The sequence below is a fragment of the Triticum aestivum genome, chromosome 1B (genome assembly GCF_018294505.1).
Source record: "Triticum aestivum cultivar Chinese Spring chromosome 1B, IWGSC CS RefSeq v2.1, whole genome shotgun sequence".
In the NCBI taxonomy this organism is placed as follows: Eukaryota; Viridiplantae; Streptophyta; class Magnoliopsida; order Poales; family Poaceae; genus Triticum; species Triticum aestivum.
This window is the reverse complement of record NC_057795.1, coordinates 403,466,971-403,488,653: the sequence shown is the minus strand read 5'-3', so window position 1 is coordinate 403,488,653 and position 21,683 is coordinate 403,466,971.

Below are 21,683 nucleotides of genomic sequence, written 5' to 3'. Positions count from 1 at the left end.
GTAGGGTCTACACACTTAAGGTTCGATGATGCTAGGGTTATAAAGAAAGTTTGTATGTGGTTACCGAATGTTGTTCGGAGTCCCGGATGAGATCCCGGACATCACGAGGAGTTCCGGAATGGTCCGGAGGTAAAGATTTATATATGGGAAGTCCTGTTTTGGTCGCCGGAAAAGTTTCGCACTTTATCGGTATTGTACCGGGAGTGCCGAAAGGGGTCCGGGGGTCCACCGGGGGGTCCACCTGCCCCGGGGGGCACATGGGCTGTAGGGGGTGCGCCTTGGCCTATATGGGCCAAGGGCACCAGCCCCAAGAGGCCCATGCGCCAAGGAAACTTGGGGAGGGAAGAGTCCTCAAGGGGGAAGGCACCTCCGAGGTGCCTTGGGGAGGATGGACTCCTCCCCCCCTCTTGGCCGCACCCCTTCCTTGGAGGAAGGGGCAAGGCTGCGCCTCCCCCCTCTCCCTTGCCCCTATATATAGTGGAGGGGAGGGAGGGCATCCATACCTGAAGCCCTGGCGCCTCCCTCCCTCCCGTGACACCTCCTCCTCTCCCGTAGGTGCTTGGCAAAGCCCTGCAGGATTGCCACGCTCCTCCACCACCACCACGCCGTTGTGCTGCTGCTGGATGGAGTCTTCCTCAACCTCTCCCTCTCTCCTTGCTGGATCAAGGCGTGGGAGACGTCACCGGGCTGTACGTGTGTTGAACGCGGAGGTGTCGTCCGTTCGGCACTAGGATCATCGGTGATCTGAATCACGACGAGTACGACTCCATCAACCCCGTTCACTTGAACGCTTCCGCTTAGCAATCTACAAGGGTATGTAGATGCACTCTCCTTCCCCTCGTTGTTGGTCTCTCCATAGATAGATCTTGGTGACACGTAGGAAAATTTTGAATTTCTGCTACGTTCCCCAACAGTGGCATCATGAGCTAGGTCTATTGCGTAGATTCTTTGCACGAGTAGAACACAAAGTAGTTGTGGGCGTTGATGTTGTTCAATATGCTTACCGTTACTAGTCCAATCTTGTTTCAACGGTATTGTGGGATGAAGCGGCCCGGACCGACCTTACACATACTCTTACGTGAGACAGGTTCCACCGATTGACATGCACTTGGTGCATAAGGTGGCTAGCGGGTGCCAGTCTCTCCCACTTTAGTCGGAACAGATTCGACGAAAAGGGTCCTTATGAAGGGTAAATAGCAATTGGCATATCACGTTGTGGTTTTGCGTAGGTAAGAAACGTTCTTGCTAGAAACCCATAGCAGCCACGTAAAACATGCAAACAACAATTAGAGGACGTCTAACTTGTTTTTGCAGGGTATGCTATGTGATGTGATATGGCCAAAAGGATGTGATGAATAATATATGTGATGTATGAGATTGATCATGTTCTTGTAATAGGATTCACGACTTGCATGTCGATGAGTATGACAACCGGCAGGAGCCATAGGAGTTGTCTTTATTTATTGTATGACCTGCGTGTCAACTTAAAACGCCATGTAATTACTTTACTTTATTGCTAACGGTAGCCATAGAAGTAAAAGTAATAGTTGGTGAGACAACTTCATGAAGACACGATGATGGAGATCATGATGATGGAGATCATGGTGTCATGCCGGTGACGATGATGATCATGGAGCCCCGAAGATGGAGATCAAAAGGAGCAAAATGATATTGGCCATATCATGTCACTATTTGATTGCATGTGATGTTTATCATGTTTATGCATCTTGTTTACTTAGAACGACGGTAGTAAATAAGATGATCCCTTACAACAATTTCAAGAAGTGTTCTCCCCTAACTGTGCACCGTTGCTACAGTTTGTCGCTTCGAAGCACCACGTGATGATCGGGTGTGATAGATCCTTACGTTCACATACAACGGGTGTAAGACAGATTTACACATGCAATACACTTAGGGTTAACTTGACGAGCCTAGCATGTACAGACATGGCCTCGGAACACGGAGACCGAAAGGTCGAGCATGAGTCGTATAGTAGATACGATCAACATGAAAATGTTCACCGATGATGACTAGTCCGTCTCACGTGATGATCGGACACGGCCTAGTTGACTCGGATCATGTAATCACTTAGATGACCAGAGGGATGTCTATCTGAGTGGGAGTTCATAAGATGAACTTAATTATCCTGAACATAGTCAAAAGATCTTTGCAAATTATGTCGTAAGCTCGCGCTTTAGTTCCACTGTTTAGATATGTTCCTAGAGAAAATATAGTTGAAAGTTGATAGTAGCGATTATGCGGACAGTAGAAAGCTTATGTCCTTAATGCACCGCTCAGTGTGCTGAACCCCAAACGTCGTCTGTGGATGTTGCGAACATCGGACATACACATTTTGATAACTACGTGATAGTTCAGTTAAATGGCTTAAGTAGAGGCACCAAAGATGTTTTTCGAAACATCGTGGAACATATGAGATGTTTCGAGGGCTGAAATTAGGATTTCAGGCTCGTGCCCACGTCAAGAGGTATAAGACCTCCGACGATTTTCTTAGCCTGCAAACTCAGGGAGAAAAGCTCAATCGTTGAGCTTGTGCTCAGATTGTCTGAGTGCAACAATCACTTGAATCGAGTGGGAGTTGATCTTCCAGATGAGATAGTGATGTTTCCCCAAAGTCATTGCCACCAAGCTGCTAGAGCTTCGTGATGAACTATAACATATCAGGGATAGATATGATGATCCTTGAAATATTCGTGATGTTTGACACCGCGAAAGTAGGAATCAAGAAGGAGCATCAATTGTTGATGGTTGGTGAAACCACTAGTTTCAAGAAGGGCAAGGGCAAGAAGGGATACTTCATGAAACGGCAAATCAGCTGCTGCTCTAGTGAAGAAACCCAAGGTTGAACCCAAACCCGAGACTAAGTGCTTCTGTAATAAGGGAACAGCCACTAGAGCAGCATTACCCTAGATACTTGGTAGATGAGAAGGCTGGCAAGGTCGATAGAAGTATATTGGATATACATTATGTTAGTGTGTACTTTACTAGTACTCCTAGTAGCACCAGGGTATTGGATACCGGTTCGGTTGCTAAGTGTTAGTAACTCGAAATAAAGAGCTACGGAATAAACGGAGACTAGCTAAAGGTGAGCTGTCGATATGTGTTGGAAATGTTTCCAATATTGATATGATCAAGCATCGCACGCTCCCTCTACCATCGAGATTGGTGTTAAAACCTAAATAATTGTTATTTGGTGTTTGCGTTGAGCATAGACATGATTGGATTATGTCTATCGCAATACGGTTATTCATTTAAGGAGAATAATGGTTACTCTATTTATTTGAATAATACCTTCAATGGTCTTGCACCTAAAGGAATGGTTTATTGAATCTTGATCGTAGTGATACACATTTTCATGCCAAAAATTATAAGATAGTAATGATAGTACCACTTACTTGTGGCACTGCCATGTAAGTCATATCGGTATAAAATGCATGAAGAAGCTCCATGTTGATGGATCTTTGGACTCACTCATTTTTGAAAAGTTTGAGACATGCGAACCATGTCTATTGGTATATATGCATGAAGAAACTCCATGCAAATGGACCATTTGAACCCACTTGATTTTGAATCACTTGAGACATGCAAATCATACCACATGGACAAGATGACTGAAAAGCCTCGGTTTCAGTAAAATGGAACTAGAAAGCAACTTGTTGGAAGTAACACATTTTGATGTGTGCAGTCCAATGAGTGCTGAGGCATGCAGTGAATATCGTTATGTTCTTACTTCACAGGTGATTCGAGTAGATGTTGAGAATATTTTCTTGATGAAACACAAGTCTGAATTATTGAATGGTTCAAGTAATTTCAGAGTGAAGTAGAAGATCATTGTGACAAGAGGATTAAATGTCTATGATATGATCATAGAGATGAATATCTGAGTTACGAGTTTTGGCACACAATTAAGACATTGTGGAAATTGTTTCACAAATAATACCGCCTGGAACACCATAGTGTGAGGGTGTGTCCGAACATCATAGTTGCATCCTATTGGATATGGTGCGTACCATGATGTCTCTTATCGAATTACCACTATCGTTCATGGGTTAGGCATTAGAGACACCCGCACTCACTTTAATAGGGTACCACGTAATTCCGTTGAGATGACACCGGTTTAGAGAAACCTATGCTGTCATTTCTTAAAGGTTTGGGGCTGCGACGCTTATGTGAAAAAGTTTCAGGTTGATAAGCTCGAACCCAAAGCGGATAAAATGCATCTTCATAGGACACCCAAAACAGTTGGGTATACCTCCTAATTCAGATCCGAAAGCAATAAGGATTGTTTCTTGTACCGGGTCCTTTCTCGAGGAAAAGTTTGTCTCGAAAAGTTGAGTGGGAGGATGGTGGAGACTTGATGAGGTTATTGAACCATCACTTCAACTAGTGTGTAGCAGGGCACAGGAAGTTGTTCCTGTGGCACCTACACCAATTGAAGTAGAAGCTTATGATAGTGATCATGAAACTTCGGATCAAGTCACTACCGAACCTCGTAGGACGACAAGGACGCATACTACTTCGGAGTGGTACGGTGATCCTGTCTTGAAGATCATGTTGCTAGACAACAATGAACCTACGAGCTATGGGGAAGCGATGGTGGGCCCAAATTCCGACAAATGGTTAGAAGCCATGAAATCCGGGATAGGATCCATGTATCAGAACAAAGCATGGACTTTGGTGGACTTGCCCGATGATCGGCAAGCCATTAAGATAAATGGATCTTTAAGAAGAAGACGGACGAGGACGGTAATGTCACCGTCTATGAAGCTCAACTTGTGGCGAAGAGTTTTTTCACAAGTTCAAGGAGTTGACTACGATGAGATTTTCTCATCCGTAGCGATGCCTAAGTCCGTCGGATTCATGTTAGCATTAGCTTCATTTATGAAATCTGGCAGATGGATGTCAAAACGAGTTTCCTTACCAGTTTTCGTAAGGAAAGGTTGTATGTAATACAATCAGAAAGGTTTTGTCGAACCTAAGGATGCTAAAAGGTATGCTAGCTCTAGCAATCCTTCTATGGACTGGAGTAAGCATCTCGGAGTTGGAATGTACGCTTTGATGAGATGATCAAAGATTTTGGATTTATACAAAGTTTATGAGAAACTTGTATTTCCAAAGAAGTGAGTGGGAGCACTATAGAATTTCTGATGAGTATATGTTGTTGACATATTGTTGATCAGAAATGATGTAGAATTTCTAGAAAGCATATAGGGTTGTTTGAAAAGTGTTTTTCAATAGAAAACCTGGATTAAGCTACTTGAACATTGAGCATCAAGAACTATGAGGATAGATCAAAAACGCTTAATGGTACTTTCAAATGAGCATATACCTTGACATGATCTTGAAGGTGTTCAAGATGGATCAGTCAAAGAAGAAGTTCTTGCCTGAGTTGTAAGGTACGAAGTTAAGACTTAAAGCTCGACCTCGGCAGAAAAGAGAGAAAGGACGAAGGTCGTCCCCTATGCTTTAGACGTAGGCTCTACAGTATGCTATGATGTGTACCGCACCTGAAGTGTGCCTTGCCATGAGTCAGTCAAGGGGTACAAGAGTGATCCAAGAATGGATCATAGTACAGCGGTCAAAGTTATCCTTAGTAACTAGTGGACTAAGGAATTTTCTCGATTATGGAGGTGATAAAGAGTTCAACGTAAAGAGTTACGACGATGCAAGCTTAACACCTATCTCTGAGTAGAGATACCGGATACGTATAATGGAGCAACAATTTAGAATAGCTCCAAGTGGAACAGTTATTTGGAATGGCTCCAAATAGAACGTGGTAGCTACATCTAGGAGATGACATAGAGATTTGTAAAGCACACACGGATCTGAAAGGTTCAGACCCGTTGACTAAAACATCTCTCACAAGCAACATGATCAAACCCAAAACTCTTTGGATGTTGGTCACATGGTGATGTGACCTGTCAGTGTTAATCACATGGTGATGTGAACTAGATTATTGACTCTAGTGCAAGTGGGAGACTGTTGGAAATATGCCCTAGAGGCAATAATAAATAAGTTATTATTATATTTCTTTGTTCATGATAATAGTCTTTTATTCATGCTATAACTGTATTATCCGGAAATCGTAATACACGTGTGAATACATAGACCACAATATGTCCCTAGTGAGCCTCTAGTTGACTAGCTCGTTGTGATCAACAGATAGTCATGGTTTCCTGGCTATGGACATTGGATGTCGTTGATAACGGGATCACATCATTAGGAGAATGATGTGATGGACAAGACCCAATCCTAAGCCTAGCACAAAGATCGTGTAGTTCGTATGCTAAAGCTTTTCTAATGTCAAGTATCTTTTCCTTAGACCATGAGATTGTGCAACTCCCGGATACCGTAGGAATGCTTTAGGTGTATCAAACGTCACAACGTAACTGGGTGGCTATAAAGGTGCATTACAGGTATCTCCGAAAGTGTCTGTTGGGTTGGCACGAATTGAGACTGGGATTTGTCACTCCGTGTAAACGGAGAGGTATCTCTGGGCCCACTCGATAGGACATCATCATAATGTGCACAATGTGACCAAGGGGTTGATCACGGGATGATGTGTTACGGAACGAGTAAAGAGACTTGCCGGTAACGAGATTGAACAAGGTATCGGTATACCGACGATCGAATCTCGGGCAAGTAAAATACCGTTAGACAAAGGAAATTGTATACGGGATCGATTGAGTCCTTGACATCGTGGTTCATCCGATGAGATCATCGTGGAACATGTGGGAGCCAACATGGGTATCCAGATCCCGCTGTTGGTTATTGACTGGAGAACGTCTCGGTCATGTCTGCATGGTTCCCGAACCCGTAGGGTCTACACACTTAAGGTTCGATGACGCTAGGGTTATAAAGGAAGTTTGTATGTGGTTACCGAATGTTGTTCGGAGTCCCGGATGAGATGCCGGACGTCACGAGGAGTTCCGGAATGGTCCGGAGGTAAAGATTTATATATGGGAAGTCCTGTTTTGGTCGCCGGAAAAGTTTCGCACTTTATCGGTATTGTACCGGGAGTGCTGAAAGGGGTCCGGGGGTCCACCGGGGGGTCCACCTGCCCCGGGGGGCACATGGGCTGTAGGGGATGCGCCTTGGCCTATATGGGCCAAGGGCACCAGCCCCAAGAGGCCCATGCGCCAAGGAAACTTGGGGAGGGAAGAGTCCTCAAGAGGGAAGGCACCTCCGAGGTGCCTTGGGGAGGATGGACTCCTCCCCCCCTCTTGGCCGCACCCCTTCCTTGGAGGAAGGGGCAAGGCTGCGCCTCCCCCCTCTCCCTTGCCCCTATATATAGTGGAGGGGAGGGAGGGCATCCATACCTGAAGCCCTGGCGCCTCCCTCCCTCCCGTGACACCTCCTCCTCTCCCGTAGGTGCTTGGCAAAGCCCTGCAGGATTGCCACGCTCCTCCACCACCACCACGCCGTTGTGCTGCTGCTGGATGGAGTCTTCCTCAACCTCTCCCTCTCTCCTTGCTGGATCAAGGCGTGGGAGACGTCACCGGGCTGTACGTGTGTTGAACGCGGAGGTGCCGTCCGTTCGGCACTAGGATCATCGGTGATCTGAATCACGACGAGTATGACTCCATCAACCCTGTTCACTTGAACGCTTCCACTTAGCGATCTACAAGGGTATGTAGATTCACTCTCCTTCCTCTCGTTGTTGGTCTCTCCATAGATAGATCTTGGTGACACGTAGGAAAATTTTGAATTTCTGCTACGTTCCCCAACAAGAAAATCCAAAGTCAACTAGGTTCCCCAAAGTATATGTATAACCTTTGCATACTTTGCACACTCCATTTTGGCTTATCTTGGTTAGTTATCTATGTGAGGACCTGGAGATTTTCCGTAGCTTCAAAATGAGCCCAAGATCATCAAGATCGGAGTCCGGATGTAAAAGTTATGCATGTTTCAGTTCTGGGGTTCCTGCTGTTTTTTTATGGGCCGAACATCTGGGTCTTGGCCGGATGTTCGGGATTCTCCTGGAAATCCATCCGTCCATGTACATAAACTTTGCTGAAATGTTGTTTAAGTCTCCCGGATGTCCAGGGCCCCAACTTTGGCCAGATGTCCGGCCCGACACAGCCACTTACACTCGAACGGCCATATTTGCACTACCAATATATATAGCCTTCTTCCACCCCAAGAGAAGGTTGAGCAACACATTCATATGAACTGTAGAACACAAAAATGCTCCCTCTCACTTCTCCTACACCAAATCTTAGATCCCGGAGAGATTCCTGAGAGTTCTTGAGAGATTTTTCCAATCAAGTGATAGATCCACTCCCTCTCCCTCTTGTGACCAAAGGAATTCATGATTTGAGCAAGTCTTGAGTATTTCCCCCTTGATCTTGTTACTCTTGGAGGTTGGAGACTCCTAGGAGGTAGGAGTGCTCCGGTGAGGAATCAACTTTTGATTTTTCCCCAGAAAGTTTGTGAAGGTTTGGAGGCCGCCTCAAGGTCTACCACTAGTGGTTGAGAAACGCCTTCGCGGTGTTGTCTCAAAGGGAGAATAGGGTGAGCTTTCATGGCGTTGGTGTGCCTTCGTGGTAGCATCCACCTCTCTAACGGTGACTAGCTTTCCTCCAAGGAAGTGAACATCGAGATACATCCTCGTCTCTATGTCTTCAATTATCTCTAACCCTAGCCACTACTTGTGGTTTACTTTGGTCTCTTGACCTTGCATTCACTATATATTATTGTCCTCATTATATTGTGTTGGCTATTTCCTTGTAGAGATTGTTTAGGCCTACACTTTATATCCCGCAATTCATACATGCTACTAATGATATATCTTGTGTTTAGTGTGAATTGCTAACTTGTGTCATACACTTACCCATCTTTTGATATTGCTCAAGTAAGTTTGTGTAACTTACGTGTGCTTATTAGTATCCTTGTCATGGTCATCTTATTTAGATCAAGTTATTGGTGCACTTAGTTGAGCCTAGTATAATTTAAGATTTGTGCTTGAAAAGTATCCTCTTAGTTTATTTCCGCATTGGGATAAAGCCAAATCCGTAGAAGTTTTTAAAACGCCTATTCACCCCCCCTCTAGGCGACATCGTGATCCTTTCACCTATGGGTCCATAGTTAGTAGCTAGATGGCATCTTCTCTCTTTTTGATCTTCAATACAATGTTCTCCTCGGTGTTCTTGGAGATCTATTTGATGTAATGACTTTTTGCAGTGCGTTTGTCGGGATCCGATGAATTGTGAGTTTATGATCAGATCTATCCATGAGTATTATTTGGGTTTTCTCTGAACTCTTTTATGCTTGATTGTTGTAGCCTCGTATTTATTCTCCGATTTATTGGTTTGGTTTGGCCAACTAGATTGGTTTGTCTTGCCATGAGAAGAGGTGCTTTGTGATGGGTTCGATCTTGCGGTGCTCAATCCCCGTGACAGAAAGGGACATGACATGCATGTATTGTTGCTATTAAGGGTAACAAGATGGGATTTATTTCATATGTGAGTTTATCTTGTCTACATCATGTCATCTTGCTTAAGGTGTTACTCCATTCTTCCATGGACTTAATACACTACATGCATGATGGATAGCGGTCGATGTGTGGAGTAATAGTAGTAGATGAAGAATCATTTCGGTCTACTAATCTTGGACGTGGTGCCTATATACATGATCATTGCCTTGGATATCGTCATAATTATTTGTTTTTCTATCAGATGCCTAATAGTAATTTGTTTATCCACCGTATGCTATTTTCTCGAGAGAAGCCTCTAGTGAAAACTATGTCCCCCGGGTTTATTTTCTATTATATATTAAAACCAAAAATATCTTGCTGCAATTTTATTTTATTTATTTTATTTTTTATTTTGTCAGATCTATCTATCAAAATCTATACAATTTAATCTTGCTCATAACCATTGAGGGATTGACAACCCCTCTACGCGTTGGGTTGCAAGTATTTGTTGTTTATGTGCAGGTGTTGTTTACATAGTGCTGCTTGGTTCTCCTACTGGATTGATAACCTTGGTTTCAAAACTGGGGGTGAAACTTATTTCTACTGTACTGCATCATACTCTCCTCTTCGAGGAAATCCCAACACAGCTCACAAGTAGCATGGCGTCCCATGCAGCTGAAGGGGGAGCGACGGGTGCAGGCGCACGCACGGGCATGGGCGCGGCGGGTGCAGGCACACACATGGGGACCGGCGCGGCATGTGTAGGGCACGCACGAGCACAGGCACAGGCGTTGGCGCTTGCACGTACATGAGCTCGCACGGATCCACGGGGACCTCGCTGATGCCCGCGGTTTCCAGCGTTGTGATGGTGCTCGACGACGAGCCCGTCAATGCCACGGGGATGGTCGTTGTTACGGGGATGGGAGTTGGGACGGGCTCAGGGTCAACATGAAGGAAATATCCCCTAGAGGCAATAATAAAGTTATTATTTATTTCCTTATTTCATGACAAATGTTTATTATTCATGCTAGAATTGTAGTAATCGGAAACTTAGTACATGTGTGAATACATACACAAAACATATTGTCCCTAGTATGCCTCTACTTGACTAGCTTGTTAATCAAAGATGGTTATGTTTTATAACCATAGACATGTGTTGTCATTTGATGAACGGGATCACATCATTAGGAGAATGATGTGATGGACATGACCCGTCCGTTAGCTTGGCATTATGATCGTTACAGTTTCATTGCTACTGATTTCTTCATGACTTATACATGTTCCTCAAACTATGAGATTATGTAACTCCCGGATACCGGAGGAACACTTTGTGTGCTATCAAACGTCACAACGTAAATGGGTGATTATAAAGATGCTCTACAAGTGTCTCCGAAGGTGTTTGTTGGGTTGGCATAGATCGAGATTAGGATTTGTCACTCCGTGTTTCGGAGAGGTATCTCTGGGCCCTCTCGGTAATGATCATCACTATAAGCCTTGCAAGCAATGTGACTAATGAGTTAGTTGCAGGATGAAGTATTACGGAACGAGTAAAGAGACTTGCCGGTAACGAGATTGAACTAGGTATGATGTGAAGGAAATATGCCCTAGAGGCAATAATAATGTTATTATTTATTTCCTTATTTCATGATAAATGTTTATTATTCATGCTAAAATTGTATTAACCGGAAACATAATACATGTGTGAATACATAGACAAACATAGTGTCACTAGTATGCCTCTACATGACTAGCTTGTTGATCAAACATGGTTGTGTTTCCTAGCCATAGACATGAGTTGGCGTATTTCGAGATTAGGATTTGTCACTCCGACTGTCGGAGAGGTATCTCTAGGCCCTCTCGGTAATGCACATCACTATAAGCCTTGCAAGCAATGTAGCTAATGAGTTAGTTACGGGATGATGCATTACATAACGAGTAAAGAGACTTGCCGGTAACGATATTGAACTAGGTATTGAGAAACCGACGATCGAATCTCGGACAAGTAACATACCGATGACAAAGGGAACAATGTATGTTGTTATGCGGTTTGACCAATAAAGATCTTCGTAGAATATGTGGGAGCCAATATGAGCATCCAGGTTCCTCTATTGGTTATTGACTGGAGACGTGTCTAGGTCATGTCTACATAGTTCTCGAACCCGTAGGGTCCGCACGCTTAAAGTTAGATGACGATTATATTATGAGTTTATGTGTTTTGATGTACCGAATATAGTTCGGAGTCCCGTATGTGATCACAGACATGACGAGGAGTCTCGAAATGGTCGAGACATGAAGATTGATATATTGGACGACTATATTCGGACACCGGAATGGTTCCGGGGGTTATCGGAACCCCCCGGGGGGTTAATGGGCCTCATGGGCCCTAAGTGGAGAAGATGAGGGGCGGCCAGGGCAGGCGCGCCCCCTCCCCCTCTAGTCCAAATAGGACAAGGAGGGGGGTGGCGCCCCCCCTTTCCTCTCCTCCCTGGTGCGCCTCCTCCTGGCCGGCCGCCCCCTCCCCCTTGCTCCTTTATATACTGGGGCAGGGGGCACCTCTAGACACAACAATTGATCATTGATCTATTAGCCGTGTGCGGTGGCCCCTCCACCATATTCCACCTCGATAATATCATAGCGGTGCTTAGGCAAAGCCCTGCATCGGTAGAACATCATCATCTTCACCACGCCGTCGTGCTGACGGAACTCTCCCTCAAAGCTCGGCTGGATCGGAGTTCGAGGGACGTCATCGAGCTGAACGTGTGCAGAACTCGGAGGTGTCGTACGTTCGGTACTTGGATCGGTCGGATCATGAAGACGTACGACTACATCAACCGCGTTGTGCTAACGCTTCCGCTTTCGGTCTATGAGGGTACGTGGACAACACTCTCCCCTCTCGTTGCTATGCATCACCATGATCTTGCGTGTGCATAGGAATTTTTTTGAAATTACTACGTTCCCCAACAGTGGTATCCGAGCCAGGTTTTATGCATAGATGTTATATGCACGAGTAGAACACAAGTGAGTTGTGGGCGATACAAGTCATACTGCTTACCAGCATGTCATACTTTGGTTCGGCGGTATTGTTGGATGAAGCGGCCCGGACCGACATTACGCGTACGCTTACGCGAGACTGGTTCTACCGACGTGCTTTGCACACAGGTGGCTGGCGGGTGTCAGTTTCTCCAACTTTAGTTGAACTGAGTGTGGCTACGGCCGGTCCTAGAGAAGGTTAAAACAACACTAACTTGACGAACTATCGTTGTGGTTTTGATGCGTAGGTAAGAATGGTTCTTGCTCAGCCCGTAGCAGCCACGTAAAACTTGCAACAACAAAGTAGAGGACGTCTAACTTGTTTTTGCAGGGCATGTTGTGATGTGATATGGTCAAGACGTGATGCTACATTTTATTGTATGAGATGATCATGTTTTGTAACAGAGTTATCGGCAACTGGCAGGAGCCATATGGTTGTCACTTTATTGTATGCAATGCAATCGCCATGTAATTGTTTTACTTTATCACTAAGCGGTAGCAATAGTCGTAGAAGCAATAGTTGGCGAGACGATAACGATGCTACAATGGAGATCAAGGTGTCGCACCGGTGACGATGGAGATCATGACGATGTTTCAGTTATGGAGATCATGAGCACAAGATGATGACGGCCATATCATGTCACATGTTTTGATTGCATGTGATGTTTATCTTTTATGCATCTTATTTTGCTTAGTACGGCGGTAGCATTATAAGATGATCCCTTACTAAGTTTCAAGGTATAAGTGTTCTCCCTGAGTATGCACCGTTGCTACAGTTCGTCATGCGGACACACCACATGATGATCGGGTGTGATAAGCTCTACGTTCACATACAACGGGTGCAAGCCAGTTTTGCACATGTAGAATACTCGGGTTAGACTTGACGAGCCTAGCATATGCAGATATGGCCTCGGAACACTAAGACCTAAAGGTCGAATGTGAATCATATAGTAGATATGATCAACATAGTGATGTTCACCATTGAAAACTACTCCATCTCACGTGATGATCGGACATGGTTTAGTTGACTTGGATCACATGATCATTTAGATGACTAGAGGGATGTCTGTCTAGGTGGGAGTTCTTAAGTAATATGATTAATTGAACTTTAATTTATCATGAACTTAGTCATGATAGTTATTTTGCATGTCTATGTTATTGTAGATCAATGGCCCGTGCTACCGTTCATTTGAATTTTAATGTGTTCCTAGAGAAAGCTAAGTTGAAAGATGATGGCAGCAATTACACAAACTCGGTCCATAACTTGAAGAATATCCTCATTGCTACACAAAAGAATTACGTCCTGGAAGCACCGCTAGGTGCTAGGCGTGCTGCAGACGCAACTGATGACGTTAAGAACGTCTGGCAAAGCAAGGCTGGTTACTACTTGATAGTTCAGTGTGCCATGCTTTACGGCTTGGAATAGGGACTTCAAAGACGTTTTGAACGTCATGGAGCATATGAGATGTTCCAAGAGTTGAAGTTAATATTTCAAGCAAATGCCCGAGTTGAGAGATATGAAGTCTCCAACAAGTTCTATAGCTGCAAAATGGAGGAGAATAGTTCTGTCAGTGAACACATACTCAGAATAACTGGGTACCATAACCACTTAACTTAGCTGGTAGTTAATCTTCCTAATGATAGTGTCATTGACAGAGTTCTTCAATCACTTCCACCAAGCTATAAAGGCTTCGTGATGAACTATAATATGCAAGGGATGAACTAGACAATTACCGAGCTCTTCGCAATGCTAAAGGCTGCGGAGGTAGAAATCAAAAAGGAGCATCAAGTGTTGATGGTCAACAAGACCACTAGTTCCAAGAAAAAGGGCAAAGTGAAGAAGGGGAACTTCAAGAAGAATGGCAAGAAAGTTGCTGCTCAGGAGAAGAAACCCTAGTCTGGACCTAAGCCTGAAACTGAGTGCTTCTACTGCAAAGGGACTGGTCACTGGAAGCGGAACTGCCCCAAGTATTTGGCGGATAAGAAGGATGGCAAAGTGAAACGTATATTTGATATACATATTATTGATGTGTACCTTACTAAAGCTCGTAATAGCGCCTGGGTATTTGATACTGGTTCTATTGCTCATATTTCCAACTCAAAACAGGGGCTACGAATTAAACGAAGATTGGCTAAGGACAAGGTGACGATGCGCGTAGGAAATGGTTCCAAGGTAGATGTGATCGCCATTGGCACGCTACCTCTACATCTACCTTCAGGATTAGTTTTAGACCTGAATAATTGTTATTTGGTGCCAGCTTTGAGCATGAACATTATATCTAGATCTTGTTTGATGCAAGATGGCTATTCATTTAAATCGGAGAATAATGGTTCATCTGTTTATATGAGTAATATCTTTTATGGTCATGCACCCTTGTTGAGCGGTCTATTTTTGTTAAATCTCGATCGTGATGATACACATGTTCATAATATTGAAGACAAAAGATGCAAAGTTGATAATGATAGTGCAACTTATTTGTGGCACTGCCGTTTGGGTCATATTGGTGTAAAGCGCACCATGCTGATGGACTTTTGGAATCACTTGATTATGAATCACTTGATGATTGCGAACCGTGCCTCATGGGCAAGATGACTAAAACTCCGTTCTCCGGAACAATGGAACGAGCTACTGACTTATTGGAAATAATACAAACCGACGTATGTGGTCCAATGAGTGTTGAGGCTCGTGGCGGGTATCGTTATTTTCTTACCTCCACAGATGATTTGAGCAGATATGGGTATATCTACTTAATGAAGCATAAGTATGAAACATTTGAAAAGTTCAAAGAATTTCAGAGTGAAGTGAAAAATCATCGTAACAAGAAAATAAAGTTTCTACGATCTGACCGTGGAGGCGAATATTTGAGTTACGAGTTTGGTCCTCATTTGAAACAATGTGGAATAGTTTCACAACTTATGCCACCTGGAACACCACAGCAAAATGGTGTGTCCGAACATCGTAACCGTACTTTATTGGATATGGTGCGATCTATGATGTCTCTTACTGATTTACCGCTATCGTTTTGGGGTTATGCTTTAGAGACGGTTGCATTCACTTTAAATAGGGCACCATCAAAATTCGTTGAGACAACGCCTTATGAACTGTGGTTTGGCAAGAAACCAAAGTTGATGTTTCTTAAAGTTTGGGGCCGCGATGCTTAAGTGAAAAAGCTTCAACCTGATAAGCTCGAACCCAAATCAGAGAAGTGTGTCTTCATAGGATACCCAAAGGAAACTATTGGGTACACCTTCTATCACAGATCCAAAGGCAAGATATTCGTTGCTAAGAATGGATCCTTTCTAGAGAAGCAGTTTCTCTCAAAAGAAGTGAGTAGGAGGAAAGTAGAACTTGATGAGGTAATTGTATCTTCTCCCTTATTGGAAAGTAAGTTCATCACAGAAATTAGTTCCACTGATTCCTACACCAATTGGTGAGGAAGCTAATGATGATGATCATGAAACTTCAGATCAAGTTACTACTGAACATTGTAGGCCTTCCAGAGTGCGATCCGCACCAGAGTGGTACGGTAATCCTGTTCTGGAAGTCATGTTACTAGACCATGGTGAACCTATGAACTATGAGGAAGTGATGATGAGCCCAGATTCCGTGAAATGTCTTGAGGCCATGAAATCTGAGATGGGATCAATGTATGAGAACAAAGTGTGGACTTTGGTGGATTTGCCCGATGATCGGCAAGCCATAGAAGTTGACACTGACCATAATGTTACTGTCTACAAAGCTCGACTTGTTGTGAAAGGTTTTCGACAAGTTCAAGGAGTTGACTACGATGAGACTGTCTCACCCGTAGCGATGCTTAAGTCTGTCTGAATCATGTTAGCAATTGCCGCATTTTATGATTATGAAATATGGCAGATGGATGTCAAAACTGCATTCCTGAATGGATTTCTGGAAGAAGAGTTGTATATGATGCAACCAGAAGGTTTTGTCAATCCAAAGGGTGCTAACAAAGTGTGCAAGCTCCAGCAATTCATTTATGGACTGGTACAAGCCTCTCGGAGTTGGAATAAACGCTTTGATAGTGTGATCAAAGCATATGGTTTTATACAGACTTTTGGAGAAGCCTGTATTTACAAGAAAGTGAGTGGGAGCTCTGTAGCATTTCTAATATTATATGTGGATGACATATTGTTGATTGGAAATGATATATAATTTCTAGATAGCATAAAGGGATACTTGAATAAGAGTTTTTCAATGAAATACCTCGGTGAAGCTGCTTACATATTGGGCATGAAGATTTATAGAGATAGAGACGCTTAATTGGACTTTCACAAAGCACATACCTTGATAAAGTTTTAAAGAAGTTCAAAATGGATCAGTCAAAGAAAGGGTTCTTGCATGTATTACAAGGTGTGAAGTTGAGTCAGACTCAATGCCCGACCACTTCAGAAGATAGAGAGAAAATGAAAGTCATTCCCTATGCTTCAGCCATAGGTTCTATCATGTATGCAATGCTGTGTACCAGACTTGATGTGTGCATTTCTATAAGTATAGCAGGGATGTACCAAAGTAATCCCGGAGTGGAGCACTGGACAGCGGTCAAGAACATCCTGAAATACCTGAAAAGGACTAAGGATATGTTTCTCGTTTATGGAGGTGACAAAGAGCTCATTGTAAATGGTTATGTCGATGCAAGCTTTGACACTGATCCGGATGACTCTAAGTCGCAATCCGGATACGTATTTTTATTGAACGGTGGAGTTGTCAGTTGGTGCAGTTCCAAGCAAAGCGTTGTGGCGGGATATATGTGTGAAGCGGAGTACATAGCTACTTCGGAAGCAGCAAATGAAGGAGTCTGGATGAAGGAGTTCATATCCGATCTAGGTGTCATACCTAGTGCATCGGGTCCAATGAAAATCTTTTGTGACAATACTGGTGCAATTGCCTTGGCGAAGGAATCCAGATTTCACAAAAGAACCAAGAACATCAAGAGACGCTTCAATTCCATACGTCATCAAGTGTCGGAGGGAGACATAGAGAATTGCAAGATACATACGGATATGAATGTTGCAGACCCGTTGACTAAGCCTCTTCCACCAGCAAAACATGATCAGCACCAAAACTCCATGGGTGTTAGAAACATTACTTTGTAATCTAGATTATTGACTCTACTGCAAGTGGGAGACTGAAGGAATTATGCCCTAGAGGCAATAATAAAGTTATTATTTATTTCCTTATTTCATGATAAATGTTTATTATTCATGCTAGAATTGTATTAACCAGAAACTTAGTACATGTGTGAATACATACACAAAACATATTGTCCCTAGTATGCCTCTACTTGACTAGCTCGTTAATCAAAGATGGTTATGTTTCCTGACATGTGTTGTCATTTGATGAACGGGATCACATCACTAGGAAAATGATATGATGGACATGACTCATCCGTTAGCTTGGCATTATGATCATTACAGTTTCATTGCTATTGATTTCTTTATGACTTATACATGTTCCTCAAACTATGAGATTATGCAGCTCCCGGATACCGGAGGAACACTTTGTGTGCTATCAAATGTCACAACGTAAATGGGTGATTATAAAGATGCTCTACAGGTGTCTCCGAAGGTGTTTATTGGGTTGGCATAGATCGAGAATAGGATTTGTCACTCCGTGTTTCAGAGAGGTATCTCTGGTCCCTCTCGGTAATGCTCATCACTATAATCCTTGCAAGCAATGTGACTAATGAGTTAGTTGCAGGATGAAGTATTATGGAACGAGTAAAGAAACTTGTCGGTAACGAGATTGAACTAGGTATGATGATACCGACGATCGAATCTCGGCTAAGTAACATACCAATGACAAAGGGAACAATGTATGCTGTTATGCGATTTGACCGATAAAGATCTTCGTAGAATATGTAGGAGACAATATGAGCATCCAGGTTCCACTATTGGTTATTGGTCGGAGATGTGTCTCGATCATGTCTACATAGTTCTCGAACCCATAGGGTCCGCACGCTTAACATTTGATGACGATATGTATTATGAGTTATCTGTCTTTGATGACCAAAGTTTATTCAGAGTCCCGAATGAGATCACGGATGTGACGAGGAGTCTCAAAATGGTCGAGACATAAGTATTGATATATTGGACCATGTTATTCGGACACCTGAAGTGTTCCGGGTGGTTTCGGGTAAAAACGGAGTGCTAGAGGGGTTACCGAAACCCCCCGGGGGAACTAATGGGCCACCATGGGAATTAGTGGAGAGAGAGGGCCGTGGGAGGGCTGCCCCCCTTGGGTCCGAATTGGACTAGGGGAAGGGGTTGGCGCCCCCTTTCCTACTCCCTCTCCCTCTCCTTCCTTCCCCCTCTCTTTCTTGGAGGGGAATCCTACTAGGACTAGGAAGTCCTAGTAGGACTCCTCCTCTTGGGGCGCGCCATAGGGCCGTTCGGCCTCCCCCTCCCTCCTTTATATACGGGGGCACGGGGCACCCTAGGATACACAAGTTTCTCTTAACCGTGTGCGGTGCCCCCCTCCACAGTTACACACCTCGATCATACCATCATAGTGCTTAGGCGAAGCCCTGTGCCGGTAACATCATCATCACCGTCACCACGCCGTTGTGCTGACGGAACTCACCCTCGTCCTCAACCGGATCAAGAGCACAAGGGACGCCATCGAGCTAAATGTGTGCTAAAAGCGGAGGTGTCGTACGTTCGGTACTTGGATCGGTTGGATCGCGAAGAAGTTCGACTACATCAAACGCGTTACTAAACGCTTCCGCTTTCGGTCTACGAGGGTACGTGGACACACTCTCCCCTCTCGTTGCTATGCATCTCCTAGATAGATCTTGCGTGATCGTAAGAATTTTTTTGAAATTACTGCGTTCCATAACACAACATCCTCCATGGCTAGCTCGTTCAGGGCTATGTTCGTGAGGTCCCTCCTTATATTCTATCTCCTCGGGGTCGGGGTCGACTTCACCAAACCAGAAGACTAGTGGCAGACGATCCTTATGCGCCATGGCGTAGGTGGATATCTGGATGCTAGGAGGCGGGAGAGGGGAATGGGAGGCGAAGAGAGAGGATTTTGAGTGAGCCGGCAGTAAGGCCTCCTATTAAACAGCGGCTCGGGCGTCCTTAATGGAGAAGTTGGGAGCGAGGCAGGCGGCGATGGAGTCAAAGGGCCCGCTTCCCGGTGAGCCTGCACAGCGTACTGCTCGCACGCCTTCCGGCGAGCCTGTGCAGTGGAGGACTGCTTGCACGCCTCTTGTCTACTCAAAGAGCTACCCGCACGTCACCTCCTAGCCAATAAAAAGAGGGATGTGTTGCGGCACGTAAATGGTCAGTAGAACGCCGTGATTTATAAATGATACAACTTTTTGCGATGGTAACATCACAATTATTTCTTCCAAAATGCCTTTATCGGTTGTTAGTCTGTGCGTCTCTTCTCAAATTGGATATGGAAAATACCAAAACATATTTGTGCTATATCATGATACCCTGCCCAACTTCATGAATTTCATCTGAGTTTTGGATTTACTAGAATTTAAATCAATATTCAATGTTGGCTCTATAAAAAAATAAAAAACTTGTCTCGAATTGGAAAACAAAACCCTACAATGCCTATATGTGCCCTGCCATGACACCATGCCAAGTTTCATGAGTTTCTGATGAGTTTTGAATTTGCCAGAATTTAATAACAAAGTTTCTCAATGTTTGCTGTCAATCCACAACACCGAGATGTTTGAAATCCATTCTCATTTCTTACATGGGACCTAAACATGCACCCAAGGACACAAATATGTTTTTCAACCCGTTTTGGTGCACTGGAGCATGTGTTTGCGGTTCAAATTTGAATTATGCACATTAAATGCCTACAAAACTCAGTTAATCTATAAAAGGGTCAAACGAACCCTGAATAATTCCAAATTTTAACACGACACTCCTATTGGTCAATGTTACATCTACAAAAAAATCAAGGTAATAAGAGGCATCGAATGTTGTATCGCCCACAAAGGTGATACATGTTCCTTATCAAAATCACGAGGCTTATTATGAGAAGCTCCAATTTGTAAGAAGCTTTAACCAAAACTTGTCCCAAACTAGACAAAAATTGTACCACGGCATAAATGTGCCATGCCATGACACCATGCCAAGTTTCATGAATTTCAGACGAGTTTTGGATGTACGGGGATTTAAAAACCAGGATTCTCAATGTCTGTGGCCGAGCTACTATCTTGAGATGTTTTAAATTCATTCCCATTTCTTGCATAGGACCTAAACATGCACCCAAGGACACATATATAATTTTTAACCCATTTTGGTGCACTGGAGCATGTGCCTGTAATTCAAATTTGAATTATGCACATTAAATGCCTAGAGAACTCAATTAATGTATAAAAAAGGTCAAACGAATCCTGAATAATTTCATATTTCAGCACGACACTCCTATTGGTCTATGTTTCCTCCGGGGAAAATTCAAGGTGAGAAGAGGCACAGAATGTCGTTTTGCCCACAAGGGTGACACATTCCCTATCGAAACCACGATGCTTCTTGTGAGAAGCTGCGGTTTGTAAGGGTGACACTCCCATTGTACCAAAACTTGCTCTAAATTGGACAAAAAAATCACCACGGCATATATGTGCCATGTCATGACACCATGCCAAGTTTCATGAATTTCACGCGAGTTTTGGATTTACAGGAATTTAAAAAACCAAGATTCTCAATGTTTACGTCGGAACCATGACGCCAAGATGTTTGAAATTCATTTCCATTTATTGCATGGGACCTAAACATGCACCCAAGGACACATATACGATTTTACAACCCATTTTGGTGCACTAGAGCATGTACTTGCAGTTCAAATTTGAATTATGCACATTATATGTCTAGTAAACTCAATTAATGTATAAAAAGATCAAACGAACCCTGAATAGTTCCATATTTTAACACGACACTCCTATAGTTGCATGTTCACTGCAGGTAAATGTTCAAGCAATTCAAACATCGTCCTTTGTCGATGCGACCCCATTTTATCTTTCCAAGTACATCACAAACAGTTGGCAGTAAGGCTACACCAAGTTGTTGTTCTTTAATTTGATAACATCCTAGTTGATAGAAAATATCTTGATAATCATATGATGCGTGTTGTGATAAAGTGCTATGTAGCCAGGAATTGTTTCGCGACATTAATAAGTGGACCTTTTGCACTGCCCAACTCATTTTCTTAGGCATCTTTGTTTCCTCAAATGGCATAAAG